Source organism: Cricetulus griseus, chromosome 3, assembly GCF_003668045.3.
Source record: "Cricetulus griseus strain 17A/GY chromosome 3, alternate assembly CriGri-PICRH-1.0, whole genome shotgun sequence".
NCBI lineage: Eukaryota > Metazoa > Chordata > Mammalia > Rodentia > Cricetidae > Cricetulus > Cricetulus griseus.
Window position 1 is genome coordinate 169,870,852 of NC_048596.1, and position 13,064 is coordinate 169,883,915.

Sequence of the window (13,064 nt, forward strand, 5' to 3'; positions counted from 1 at the left end):
CCATCTGTGATTCATTTAGGAAATGAGGAAAACATGGTATTGGCAATGGAGGGGAGAACAAACAAGATGTCTTAACTGCCTCTCCTTGGGAAGTGCTTTGGCTCTGAGAAATGGCTAGATGAAAACCCATCAATGGACACTGCCCAGTGATATCGATTGAGCTGCACAGAGCCCTCAGTTGCTAACATTTCTTCCTCAGGTTGCAAGTGACATGACTGTTTATCTTCTGTCTTCCCTCCTAGGCAAGATAATTCTTTGCTAGAAAAGTCTGAAAGATAAATGTAAGCCTGTGGATGGCCGCACAGCAAGAATCGTAATAGAGTTATTGCAGAGGTCAGAAGGCAAAACCGTTCTTTCACTTCTCCCTGGATAGTGTTCTCATGTGTATCCCAGGCTATGGTCCTGCCTCAGCCACGCTTATAACTCAGATTCTATTTCCCCTCACTATTCTGTGTGTGAGCCTTGTCTCATTGGATATCTTAGGTTTCTCAGTTACATGGTCCTGCTTCTCAGGTTGGATACAGGTTTACCCTGAAGATCTCTTTGTCTTTGTTCAGTTACCCTGACTGTATTATATAGTCAAATGTTATTTACTATCTCCCACATATGAGGTACTGATTGGACTCAGTAGTCGTAGTACAATGTCTTGGGTGGATCATGATAGGCTAATTTGCCATACTTTCTGATAGTGTCAGCCATGCTGGGTGAACTCCAAACTCCACATCTCCATGTCTGATGTCAAATTGCTCTTCAGATCTCATATTCTTTTCATCTTTGTTACTGCAACCCCTCCTCCACTTCTTGTTAGCAGCTTTCCTTGGAAGGTATCCAAAAATTCTGGCATCTCCAACTTCTTGGGGTCCCCATTGAAATCCAGGCTTCACCTTCACAACTTCATACAAGGCCTCTCTGGGTCTCTGTGTAGAAACTTGATGTTTAGAATAGTTAGTGTGAGCCATGACAGAAGCTTGTCCCTACATTATTCAATTGTCTTCATTGGTGTTCTATTGCTGTGAAGAGACACCATGACCATGGCAACTCTTATGTTGTGGAATGATCTTTTGTATACTGTGAAGATGTCACTCTTATTAATTTAGCAAAAAGCTGAATGGCCAATAGCTAGGCAGGATTTCCAGGTACAGAGGATGCTGGGAAGAAGAGAGGCATAGTCTTGAGGAGACATTAGGACATAATGCAAGCAGCATGGGCATTATAAAGTAAGGGTAACTGAACCATGTAAAAGAATACAGATTAAAAGATGTGGGCTAAATTGAGTTATAAGGGCTAGTTAAAAACAAGCCTAAGCTATTGGCCAAGCTTTCATAATTAATAAGAAGTCTCCATGTGGTTATTTGGGAGCTGGCAGGCAGGACAGAAAAATCTGCTTACACTCTTATAAAGGAAAACATTTAATTGGGGATGCCTTACAGTTCAGAGATTTAGTCTATTATCATAATGGCAGAAAATATAGTGGCATGCAGGCAGACATGGTGCTGGAGAGGTAGCTGAGAGTTCTACATTCAGATAAGCAGGCAGAAAGAAAAGCAAAAGACACGGTGCCTGGCTTGAGCATTTGAAACTCCAAAGTCCACTCCCAGTGACACACTTCTTCCAACAAGACCACATCTACTCCAACCAGGCCACACCTCCTAATTCCTGTCAAGTAGCACCACTCCCTAATGACCAAGCATTCAAATATATTAGCCTATGGAGACCATTCCTATTCAAATCATCACAACTGCTAAATGTGCTGGGTGGTTGGCATCACAGGAATTTTGGAGATGGGTTCAAATGCTAATCAGCCCATCAGTTAATGAGATATCGAAGGCACTGGAAGTCATTTAACTAGTTGTGTGTGACATGAGAAAATCATTTGCATAGCCCAGTGGTTGTTAGAGTCAAAAAAGATAATGCAGAACACAATGTTTTAGATGCAGTAGTCTGTACCACATCCAGATTCCCTTTCCCTCTAAAGCAAAGGAAGGGATGACCTCAGGTTAGAAGTGATACTTTTATTGTATGTGGCATTCAGTTCTCAGAAGGGTAGTTGAGAGGGATGTTAACAGTCAGTTTAGAGAAGAGAATTCAAGATGGACTAGATGAACACTTGGAAATAAGAGCAGAGATACTGGGAGATGACTCCACGGGTAGAGTGCTTGCTACACAGCATAAGCATCTGAATTCAGATCTCCAACACACACACAAGAGTTGGGTGTGGTGGTGCTTGCCTGTAACCCCAGGGGAATAGAATGGGGATATGTGGAACCATCCAGCCGAAATGGTATGCTCCAGGTTCATTTTTTGAGACACTGGGTCTCAAAAAATAAAGTGGAGAAGTAGCTGAAGACAACATCCAGACATCAACCTCTGGCTTCCACACGTACCTGCATGAGCAAGCATACCACTACCTCGAAGGAAAACACTCAATAAGAGCTAAGGTCAGACCCTGAAAGTCCTGGTGTGCAGGGTCAGGTCCAGAGGCTTTTTGTGGTCATTGTTGATGCTGTTTTTCCCTGTGCTACCTGTCTTGGCTCAAGTAGTTTCCTGTTCAACAAAAAGCATGAGATAAGAATTAAGTGCTAAGAGTCTACTGGAGAGGTAAGATTTTCTGATATTAAGAGTGGAGGAAAAAGAAGCAGAAGCCAATTGACATATTACACTGAGTGAGTATTATACACTCTGTGAGGTCATGTGTGAGTTCTCATCATGAGCCCTGAAGAGAGAGACATGGTGGGTCACTTGTTCAGTATGCTTGTTTTTTCTCAAAGGATGTTCTTTTTTTTAATGCTGTAAACTCCTTTACTGTTAATCTCTCCCCTACTTCCATCACCCCCAAATTGTGCTGGGTCCAGTCTTTCGTTTCCTAGCCCTTTCCCTAAAAGGTACAGGCAGCTGGGGGCTGGGGACAAGACTTCAGATTGGACTCACTTGGCTATCCCCCAACCTGGAGCCAGGAAGGCATGGTGACAGAGGGATGGAGAGATGGATGGCACAAGGGCCTGAGAAGATGGGATCAAAAAAGGTGGCAGTACTGGAGTCCAAGTCCTGCTTCTCCACACATGGTCCCTTTGTGTGTGAGAATCAAGACATGATTGGCCAGCCTGAGACAGGAACAGCCAGACCCCAAGGAGGGCTGACACACATCATAGATACTCTTGTTGGGTGGTACTCCCTGGAAGAAGAATCTAGATCAGCTCCTGGGACCCTTAAGGTTCAATACCTCTGCTCCAGCAGGCTGGACTGGTTGAGGATGGGCACTGGGAACAAGAAGTGTGGCCAAGAGCATTACTACATTGGGAGTGTAGATGGGCAAGTAAGAGGTGAGTAGCTGTCCCCACAAGGAAGCTCTGCTCCCTTGATGGACACTCTCAGATGGGATCTGAGGAAACTCTTAAGTGTATAGGCCAGGTGCCTTGCTCTAGGGAAAAGGGAGAAAGCCTGATAACTTCCTCTTGGGAAGTCTCCCCCTCTATTCTTGTGGGCCCAGCAAGGGAGCAAGGGTGGGGTGGCACAGAAGCTTCTCAGAGGAGTTAGGGTGTACAGTGCACACCTGTTCATCCCCCTTAGAACAGGTGCCTGCCTGAGCTGAGGTGCTCTGTCCAGGTAGCGAAGGCTGCCGGGGCCATGTTGATTCTTTCACAGGTCCTCTAGCAGGGACTTGATGCTGAAACCCTCCCTGGGGGACTGGATGGCAAATAAGGCCAGCCATGAAGCTCATAGGGCCTCAGGCATAAGCTCTGTGTGTGCCCTGAGTCTACCATCATTGGCACAAGGCAGTGTTCTGAAGATGCAGTGCGTCTGCTGGGATCAGCCCCATGTCCACTGCCCAGAAGCTGCCCATGAGCATGTTTCAGAAGCACCCATTAGAGGAAAAGTTGTGGTGGATGGAGTCTTTCCAACCCTAGTAATTGCTCCTGAAAAAGAGGAACACTGTCTGGGCCTGATGGGTGATCTAGCCCAGCTTCAGGCTGTCGAAAGGTGTGGCCTGAATTATCAAGGCAATCATGGCCAAGTAGGTGTAGGGGCCTTGTCATGCCACAGGTACCTCTTCTTCCTCCTTTTGGGAGTTTCAAGGGAGACTCTGTCGTTGGAGGCCTCAGACAAGAGCAGTCGAAAGGCCCCATGCAAGGGAGGCAGCCTTCCACAAAGGATGTTCTTAAAAAAGACATGTTGTGAATCTGTACCTTGGACCAGTCTGAGAGAGGAGGCAAGGGAAGGAAAGCTTTTGACTTCCTATCACTTGTTTTCCATTGACAGAAATTTGACAACTCCAAAAATAAACTTCTTCCATTTCCAGGTTGACTCATCTGCCCCATTGGCATTTACTTGGGATGTCAGGTCATATAACCCATAGCAGTGGCAGGAGTATTAAAATCTCTAAGTACACAAGTGCTTAACAGGACCACATATAAATAACATAAGAGGACCAGATGCTGGAGAGGTAATAAAGGGACCCAGGAAATGAAGCCAAGTAGACCCAAGCTGAAGAGTGATTGTAGTACCTCTCAGAGTGATGTCCATGAGTAGTGTCTCAGAAAGGTAGGAGCTGAGATGGACAGTCAGCTGGGGATCCAAGAGATTCAGGCTCCAGAAGAAACAGAAAAGGTTCATGAGAAGCATTCTATATAAGACTTATTTATTTGTTGTCCTTTGGTGCCTACTAGGTACCAAGAACCTGCTAGACTGTGAGAATTGAAATAAATAAATAAATAAATAAATAAATAAATAAATGCATTAAGTCATGGCTGCTTCCCCAAAGACACTTATAGCTCTATAAGTACAGCAGATACAAAAGAAATCATTGCAGTATAAAGTTAAGAACCACTATTCTGATGTATATATAGTCAGGGCATAATAAAGAGATACAATGGAGAAGTGTTACTGCTTCTGCAAAGTGGTGGATGTCACATCTCTGAGAAAGTCACACAACTGTTAGCCAGACACAAAACTAACAAACCACAGAAAAGATAAAAAAAAAAAAAAGCACCCAGAAGGTGAACTAGATGACTCTTAAGGTCATCCTAGTTCAAGAACTCTAAATCCTTGTGATACATCAGCAGTTGACCTCCAGAGACACAGAGCTCAGTTGGTTGGAAACTTTCACTAAATGTGTAATTTGAGGTTCCCATATAAGCTGTCAGCTTTGAAGTGTTAATCCAAGTAGTCTTACCAATGAAAACTAGGAGTCAGAGATTGGGGTTAAAACCTGAAAGATCAGAGAGGCAGAAGAGAAGCCACAGTTGCTTTCTACCTCTTCCATTTCTCCACCCAAAAGGGCCTACATTCTCTCTCTGCCTGACCTTATCACTTCCCATTTCCTCTCCGTACAGCCCTCCAGACCTCTATGGTTAACTAGTGGCTAGCTCTGCCCTCTGATTCCAGGCAAGCTTTATTTGTCAGAACACAAACAAAATATCACACAACACAGGTTTATTTCAGTTTTGCTAAGACCACACCTTAGACACTGCCCACTTATATCATAAAAGCTATGTCTTTGCCATGAAGTGATAGAATGGCAAAGGTTTACTGACTATCCTATTCCTTCTACTTTGGGAGAAACAGTTCATACTAGCAAGAAACAACAGAAAATAAAATGTCAGACAATATAACAATAGAATTGTAAAGATCTCTAAACTAACCTTAAAAAATACACGAAAATGCATAGAATTTTTATGCATTCAAAAAAGTTGGGCTGGAGAGATGGCTCTGTTGGTAAAGTATGTATTGCACAAGCATGAGGACATGACTTTAGATCCTCAACAGTCATGTAAAAGCCAGGCACAGCAGTGAACACATGTAATTCCAGCACTGGGACAACAAGATCCCCAGTTCTCACTGGTCAGCCAGTTTAACCAAAGCAATAATCTCTAAGCTCAGTAAGGAACTCTGTCTTACCAAATATAGTGGAGGAATATATCTGCGAGAGAGAGAGAGAGAGAGAGAGAGAGAGAGAGAGAGAGAGAGAGAGAGAGAGAGACTGAGCCTGGGCTTTGTGCAGGCTTTTGAAACCTCAAAGCCCACTCCCAATGGCACACTTCCTCCAACCTGGTGTGTTGCTTCACATCTGTATCTCTCACACTAGGGAGACTAAAGCAGAAGGTTCCTGGGTTGCAGGCCAGCCTGCCTGCATAATGAGAACTTGTCTAAAAACAATAATTAAAAGGCATCAAATAATATATTTTAATAAGTTAAGAAATGTTACGATAAATCTTTCTGCCAAAAGCTGCCTGAGCCCCACCGACACGTGTGTGCTTTACGCCATCCGCCAGCCCAAATGAATACACAGAAACTTGTATTAGGTTCAAAGCTGCTTGGCCAATGACTAGGACTTCTCATCTGTTAGCTCAGTCTTAATTATCATAAATCTATATATGTTATAAGACTTATCTTATCCGACGCCTTAAAGGGGTCCCTCCTTGTCGGTGGATCACATTGTGCCGCAGGAGCAGAGGGGAAAGAGGGCATTTCCTGTTTCTCCTTTGCTTAAATATGAGTCTCCTTGCTATGTCACTTCCTGCCTGGATCATCATTTCTCTACTACATTTCCCAGAATCCTCTTTGACTCCTAGTCTTGTCTAACTTGCTGTCTCATTGGCCAAACAGTATTTTATTTAACTATCAATAAGATAAACATACACAGTACATTCCCCATCATTTCCTCTTTTCTGTCTAAATAAAAGAAGGATAATTTATCTTTTATAATAACTGAAGAAAACCTATAATCATAACTATCTGTCTTTAACTCTATCAAAGACCACAGAAGGATAATATATAAACTCTAGAATTGACAGAGACATCTTGCTACCTGGACAGTCACCCAAAGTTCCTCTGTAACGTTGGGGCATCCATCTTCAGCCCATAGGCCACAGTGTGTCTAGTACACTTCTCCATTTTAACAGGAACCCTTCAGTACTGTCTTGTTTTGTAAGTTTAGCAGTCACTTTCTTGTGGGTCCTTCATGTCCAGTTTATACAGCAACAAACAGTCCAGGCAAGAGCAGTTTCTTACCCAAATGGCTAATCTTGCCATGTGGAAAGCAAATTCCATAACAAGTTTCTTCAATGCCCATCCTCCTTTCTGACGTAATTGGTGTGTCAGGAACAGTTGTGTCTTACAGCCAAGAAAAACCCTAAACCATTTAAATGTCATATTTCTGTAGGTCTTTGAAAGGTTTGAAGAATACCTAACCACCTCAAATACATCTCTGTAAATCTAGAAAACCTAACTAATCTAATTATAAGTTCTGACTATTATAGGTAAAAGATCTGTATAAACACAATACCTAAACAAGAGGAGACATATACATATCACAAAATGGACCTTAAAGTTGTATTAATAAATGAAAATCTATACCAATGTAAAGTATTCATTCCTATATCCTATTCCCCTTTTCTTTCTTTAAAAAGAGATGGACTATGTTTATTATCATTTATAACTAACCCCATTTAAATGAAAGCAAACATCTATAAACAATATTTGGGAATTTGGGCGTCATTTCTTTTAAATTGCTTCCGGCTGATTGGGGACGATGTTCATATACCATAGGGATCATGATAAAACACAGAAACCTGACCAAGTCCTTGTTTTTGTAGTCTGTAAGGCTGTATTATCTTAGCTTTAGGGGGTTTTGGTTGATCAAACCATATTAGTCTGGAAGGAATCTATAGCTTTTTATTTTTTGTGGAAATACAAGTAAAACTTTTATTTTTAAGTAGCCTGTCCTTAAACTTAAATTTTGAAGTCAAAGTATTTTTAAATTATATAAGTTGGATTAATTTAGCAGTATTTATAATCAAATGTATTTTAGCAGTAGTAATTCTTTTCTTGGCAATCAAACAATTTAAAGACAATAATATGACATATAGTATCCAGATTCTCTGTGTATTTTTTATCTTTATGTGGCTTTTTATTATTTTATTTTTACTTCCTTTTGTTTTTTTTTTTTCCTGAGACAGGGTTTCTCTGTGGAAATCCACCTGTCTCTGCTTCCTTTAGCAAATCCTACCGGTGTTAGCCATTACAACTGGCTACTCTATTTTCCTGTTACTTTTTCTCTCAGAAGCCTACATATATTTTTAAATGTAGTGTAAACCTTCGGAGGTTTTTTTTCATCTGGATCTGTCTTTATTATCTTGGGAGTGCCGAGTCTAAACCCCAGAAGCGCTGGGACTGCTAGAGCATATGGAAGCTGGTCCCATGTCACTCAGCGGCCTGACAGGGCAGGCTGTGGTGGCAGGTTTAACTCTTTCTCTGGAAACCTTGGGGCATGGAGTCATCCCACTTCTGACACCATTCTGTTACGATAAATCTTTCCGCCAAAAGCTGCTGAGCCCCACCGCCATTTGTACGCTTTATGTCAGCCGCCTGTCCGAGTTAGGCCCAAATGAATACATAGAAACTTGTATTAGGTTCAAAGCTGCTTGGCCAACGACTAGGATTCTCATCTGTTAGCTCAGTCTTAATTATCATAAATCTATATATTTTATAAGACTTATCTTATCGGACACCTTATTGGCGTCCCTCCTTGTTGGGATCACATCTTGCCACTGGAGCAGGAGCAGAGGGGAAAAAGGGGGCCCTTCCTGTTTCTCCTTCGCTTAAATATGAATCTCCTTGCTATGTCATTTCCTGCCTGGATCAGCACTTCTCTACTACATTTCCCAGAATCCTCTTTGACTCCTAGTCCCGTCTACTTGCTGTCTCATTGGCCAAACAGTATTTTATTTAACAATCAATAAGATAAACATACACAGTAGTACATTCCCATCAAAGAAATATGTATGTTGTTATGTAAAAGAGCTTAGTACAAAATATCAATTCTTATTAAATTAATCTATACGTTCTATGTGTTTCCAATAAAAAATCCAGAATACTTTGAAGGAATTTGAGAACTTGATTATAAGATCTATAATTTTGAGACAAAGGGAAGTATCTGTAAGATTATATATATGGTAGTTGTTTTGTTTTTTTGAGACAGAGTTTCCTTGTGTAGCCCTGGATGTCCTGGAACTCAGAGACCGGCCTGGTTCTATCTCCTCAGTGCTAGGGTTAAAGGTATGTACAACCACTGCCCAGCTCAAAATATTTTTATAAAGATACAGAAACAGGGTTGGGGAGATGGCTCAGTCATTAAGAGTGTTTCCCACTTTTGCAGAGAAGCCAAGTTCAATTCCCAGCACTCACAGGAGGTGTCTCACAACTTCCTGTAAAACCAGTTCCTAGGGCTTCAACTCTTCTGGCCTCTGTAGATGCCTGCAACTATATGTACATACCCATACTTATCATTACAATTAAAAATAAAATAAATCTTTAATTTAAAAATACACAGAAGCAGAGTGATCACTGGAACAGGATAGGGAACTCTGAAAAAAATGCCAGTAAACAGGAAAACATCATGAGCCAGTGAGAAGAAATCCTAGCAATTAGTGAATACGGGACTAGAAGCATGGAAACACATGAAGAAAGAGAGGGGGGACTTGGGTCAGTGTTCTGCATAAGTGGGGGGCATCCAGTTAACTCTACACTCAACTGAGTTAGTGAAGAAAAAACTCTATGTATCCCTTATTGAAGATAGGATCAGAGTCTCATCCTTAAACACGACATCCACTCCAAGGGACAAGACAGGCACCATTTAAGTTTCTCAATTCTAAGCTAGTATCTAAAGAAGAAAGTGTTCTTAATTAGTTTAACCATCTCTGGTCAGGAGCATTAGGGCTCACAAGGCTCCTCCATGTTCATTTCTCTGGCATGGAGGAAATTACTCAGGAAAAAAAAGGCTCTGAGCTAAGCAAAGCCTGCTCCCAGTTGCCTGATGACCCTTGCCACATAACCTAGGCCCTGGGATTTAAACAGAAAGGAAGTGAAGTGATATCATGAAGATTCTATCATCTTCCTTCTACTGTATATCTTGGAGGTTCAATAAAGCTTGGCTGGAACTTAGAGTGTATCAGTGTCCATCCTTTGTCCTCTGTCTTGTTACTAGGATTCCAAGGGGCTAAAAAATCAAGATAGCATAAAGACAAACAATTAGGAATACTATCAGATCCCAGATTCCCAGTTTAAGACTTCCCATCTTACCCTGAAGCTACCTTAGAATGGAGAGAAACTCAAGGCGACTCCTCTAAAGCCAAGAGTCTCCTAACCCAGCACACTAAATACATAGAGTCTCCTGAGCAGAAATTAAAATCACACTGTAACCTGTAATCTCCCTCAAATTTATATCTTTTGGTCCAGGAGATATTTAGGGAGTTTATCAAGGTTTAGACCCCAGCAAAATGTCCTGAAAAAATTCAACTAATGCTCCAGCTAACTCATTTCAATTTTCAAAATGTCCTACCTTTTAGTCCCCAGAAAAGTTCTCATACATGAGCCTCCCCTCTCTGCTCTGGTCCCATGCTTCCTCTCCACCCCAGTAACTGGAGAGGCTCTCACTAATAGGCATACAGGCCAGTGTTCAAGCTGGCAGATGTTGGAGTTACAATTTTGGAGTTGGAAGAAGACATGGATTTTACAGGTGGAGAAACTGAGACACAAGAACAGTTGAGAAGTCCAAAGAGAGAAAAAACTGTAAGCATAGCAAGGTTATGTTCTGACGCTCTTTGTTGTCTTTACCACAACTGCACTCAAAGTGTTTCTATCAGAAAGCAGAGGGCTCAACCGAGTGAAATCAGAGCCATGGTAACCTGAACTGCCACAGAAATACGTGTGTGTGTGTGTGTGTGTGTGTGTGTGTGTGTGGTGTGTGTGTGTTTTAAATAGTTTATACAGATGCTACTGGTCCCCACCCATGTTCTTGAGCCATCACAACTTTGGCACATTCCAGTTCAGTTCCAACCACCCTTGTGTGCCTCTTCCCCCATCTGCCTACACCTAAGCATCATTAACCTCTTGGGCTAGGCTATTAACCCCTGATTCCCAATAGCCCCAGATCAATGACTGGCAGAAAGTGATGTATTCATACACTGGCCTCATTCCCTTTGATGGGAGAACTTTGAGGTATGCTTTTTACTCTGGTTCAGTTCCCCCACAGGATTAAGTTCCAGTGGGAAGTAGCTGGCTAAATAAACACCCTTTCTAGTCCCTCACATTCCCACCATACTCTCTACCCTCCTGTGTGTACTTCCTACACCTCCATATAACCACTTGTCCTTGAATTCGAGCCTCAGGGCCTATGTTTAGAGAACTCAAAGACTGCTTGTTTTAAGAAATGTGAATTCCCTTTGACCTTGAGAACGAAGTACATTCTCAGGTAGGCTGTTATGTTATTGAAAAAAAAAAATCAGCAACTTAAAAACTTTCTCATAGTCTGGGAAAGTTGGGTGACTTCTCAACCTCCAGATGGCGATGGCCATATTGGGGTGTCCAACTCTACCATCATGTGGCTCTAATATCTAGTACCTTGCACTCTATTCTATGAGGATCATGGAGAAAAGTAAAGGCGAATGGAAAATTTTTAGACTTGCTAAGAGCCAAGACTGGAAGTATTGTATATTACCTCCTTCAATGTTGTACTGGACAGATTCTGTCATATGATCTCATTGAATGCAGGAGACTAGTATTTACAACGTTTTGTGTGTCTGGGGAAAGTAAAGAGCATAGAGAAAGTACACTGCTGTTTTTATGCCTGGCTTTCAGGACATGGACTGGGACTTAGAATCGTGGACTCTGATTTGCAGACATCACCCCAGTCAGGGAGAAAGAAGTACTGCCCAGGAGCAGCAGCCCTTCCCAACCTTTGTCTTCCTCTCCTGAAGCTTCAACTCCTGTTGATTCCACATTCAAAGCCTTGGATAGCTCTCGTCATTCACTTAACATATGGTATTTGAATACCTTCTATGTGTCAGGCTGTATGCTGGTCACCAAAGAAAAGCCAGTTACTAAAATGAGCCATGGTTGTGGCTGCAGCAGTGAATGTTTCCAGAACCTTTGCTCATCAAGCAGTGGGAACTAAGATCTATGTTACCAGCTGTCCTGGAAAGCCCTGGGCCTTCCTCTGTCCCCAATTCTCTACACTGAGCCATTCCTGAGTCTGGACTTGTGCTAGACTAAGCTTCACTCTTGGGGGGTCTACTGATTTCCTCCATTTCCTCTGGTACTGCATCTCTCAAAACCTAGATGGTATCTAAAGACTGCACCATTATTCTGACTCACTCTGACTCAGGAGTCAGCACACTATGGCCCACAAACACAATCTAGATCCTCAGCACCTAATTTTTTTTCTAGCCTGTGAGCCATGAATATTTTCTTACATTTTCAAATGGATGGAAAACACAATTAAAATAAAGAATATTATTTCAAGACATGTGAAAATTATATGAAATTCAAATTGACTGTCCATAATAAAACTTTATTAAAATATAGCTATGTCCACTCATTTACATATTATGTGTGGCTGCTTTCATATGCACTGAAAGAGTTGAATATCTGCTGACAGAGACCATATGGCTGATGAAGCTCATATTGTTTATGGTCAGGACCTTTACAAAGAAATTCTGACAATCTCTGTTGTAACTAAAGATTGGCATTTGCATCAATTAGGAATGAAGACAACAAACCACAGGACAGAATTCTCAGATGTCCTCAGTTGCCACGTCTTAAGATGTCACTTTATACAAAATTAGAACAATTGTCAGAGCATTAATTTTTGTCATTTTTCATAAAGGCCCACAAAGCCTACATTGGTTTTAAATTTTCTAGGTGGCCGAGGGTGACTTTAAAGTGATACTTCTACTTCCTCAAGTGCTAGGATTACAGCTGTGTGCCACCATAGCCAGCATGTATGGTGCTGGGACTAGAACCCAAGCTCACACAGGTTAGAGATGCATTCTACTGGCTAAGCTATAATATCATTCCTGGACCTACTATTTTATCCAACCACTCTAAAATGTAAATAAATAAATAAATAAATAAGGGTTGAAATCAAGAGATCAACTCAATGACAGAGTGTATACTTAGCATTCTAAATTCAGTCCATAATATGCAAAGATAAATAACATAAACATACATTATTATATCATATAGTTGCAGGTTTTAGAAACATTTTTACAACCATTTTCAATATGATT

The 13,064-nt window shown here is 41.5% G+C and overlaps 1 pseudogene; it reads right to left on the bottom strand.

Moving 5' to 3' along the window:
• Positions 1-3,636: 3,636 nt before the first annotated feature.
• Positions 3,637-4,124, bottom strand: LOC118238500 (annotated as a pseudogene).
• Between the last annotated feature and the right edge of the window lie 8,940 nt (positions 4,125-13,064).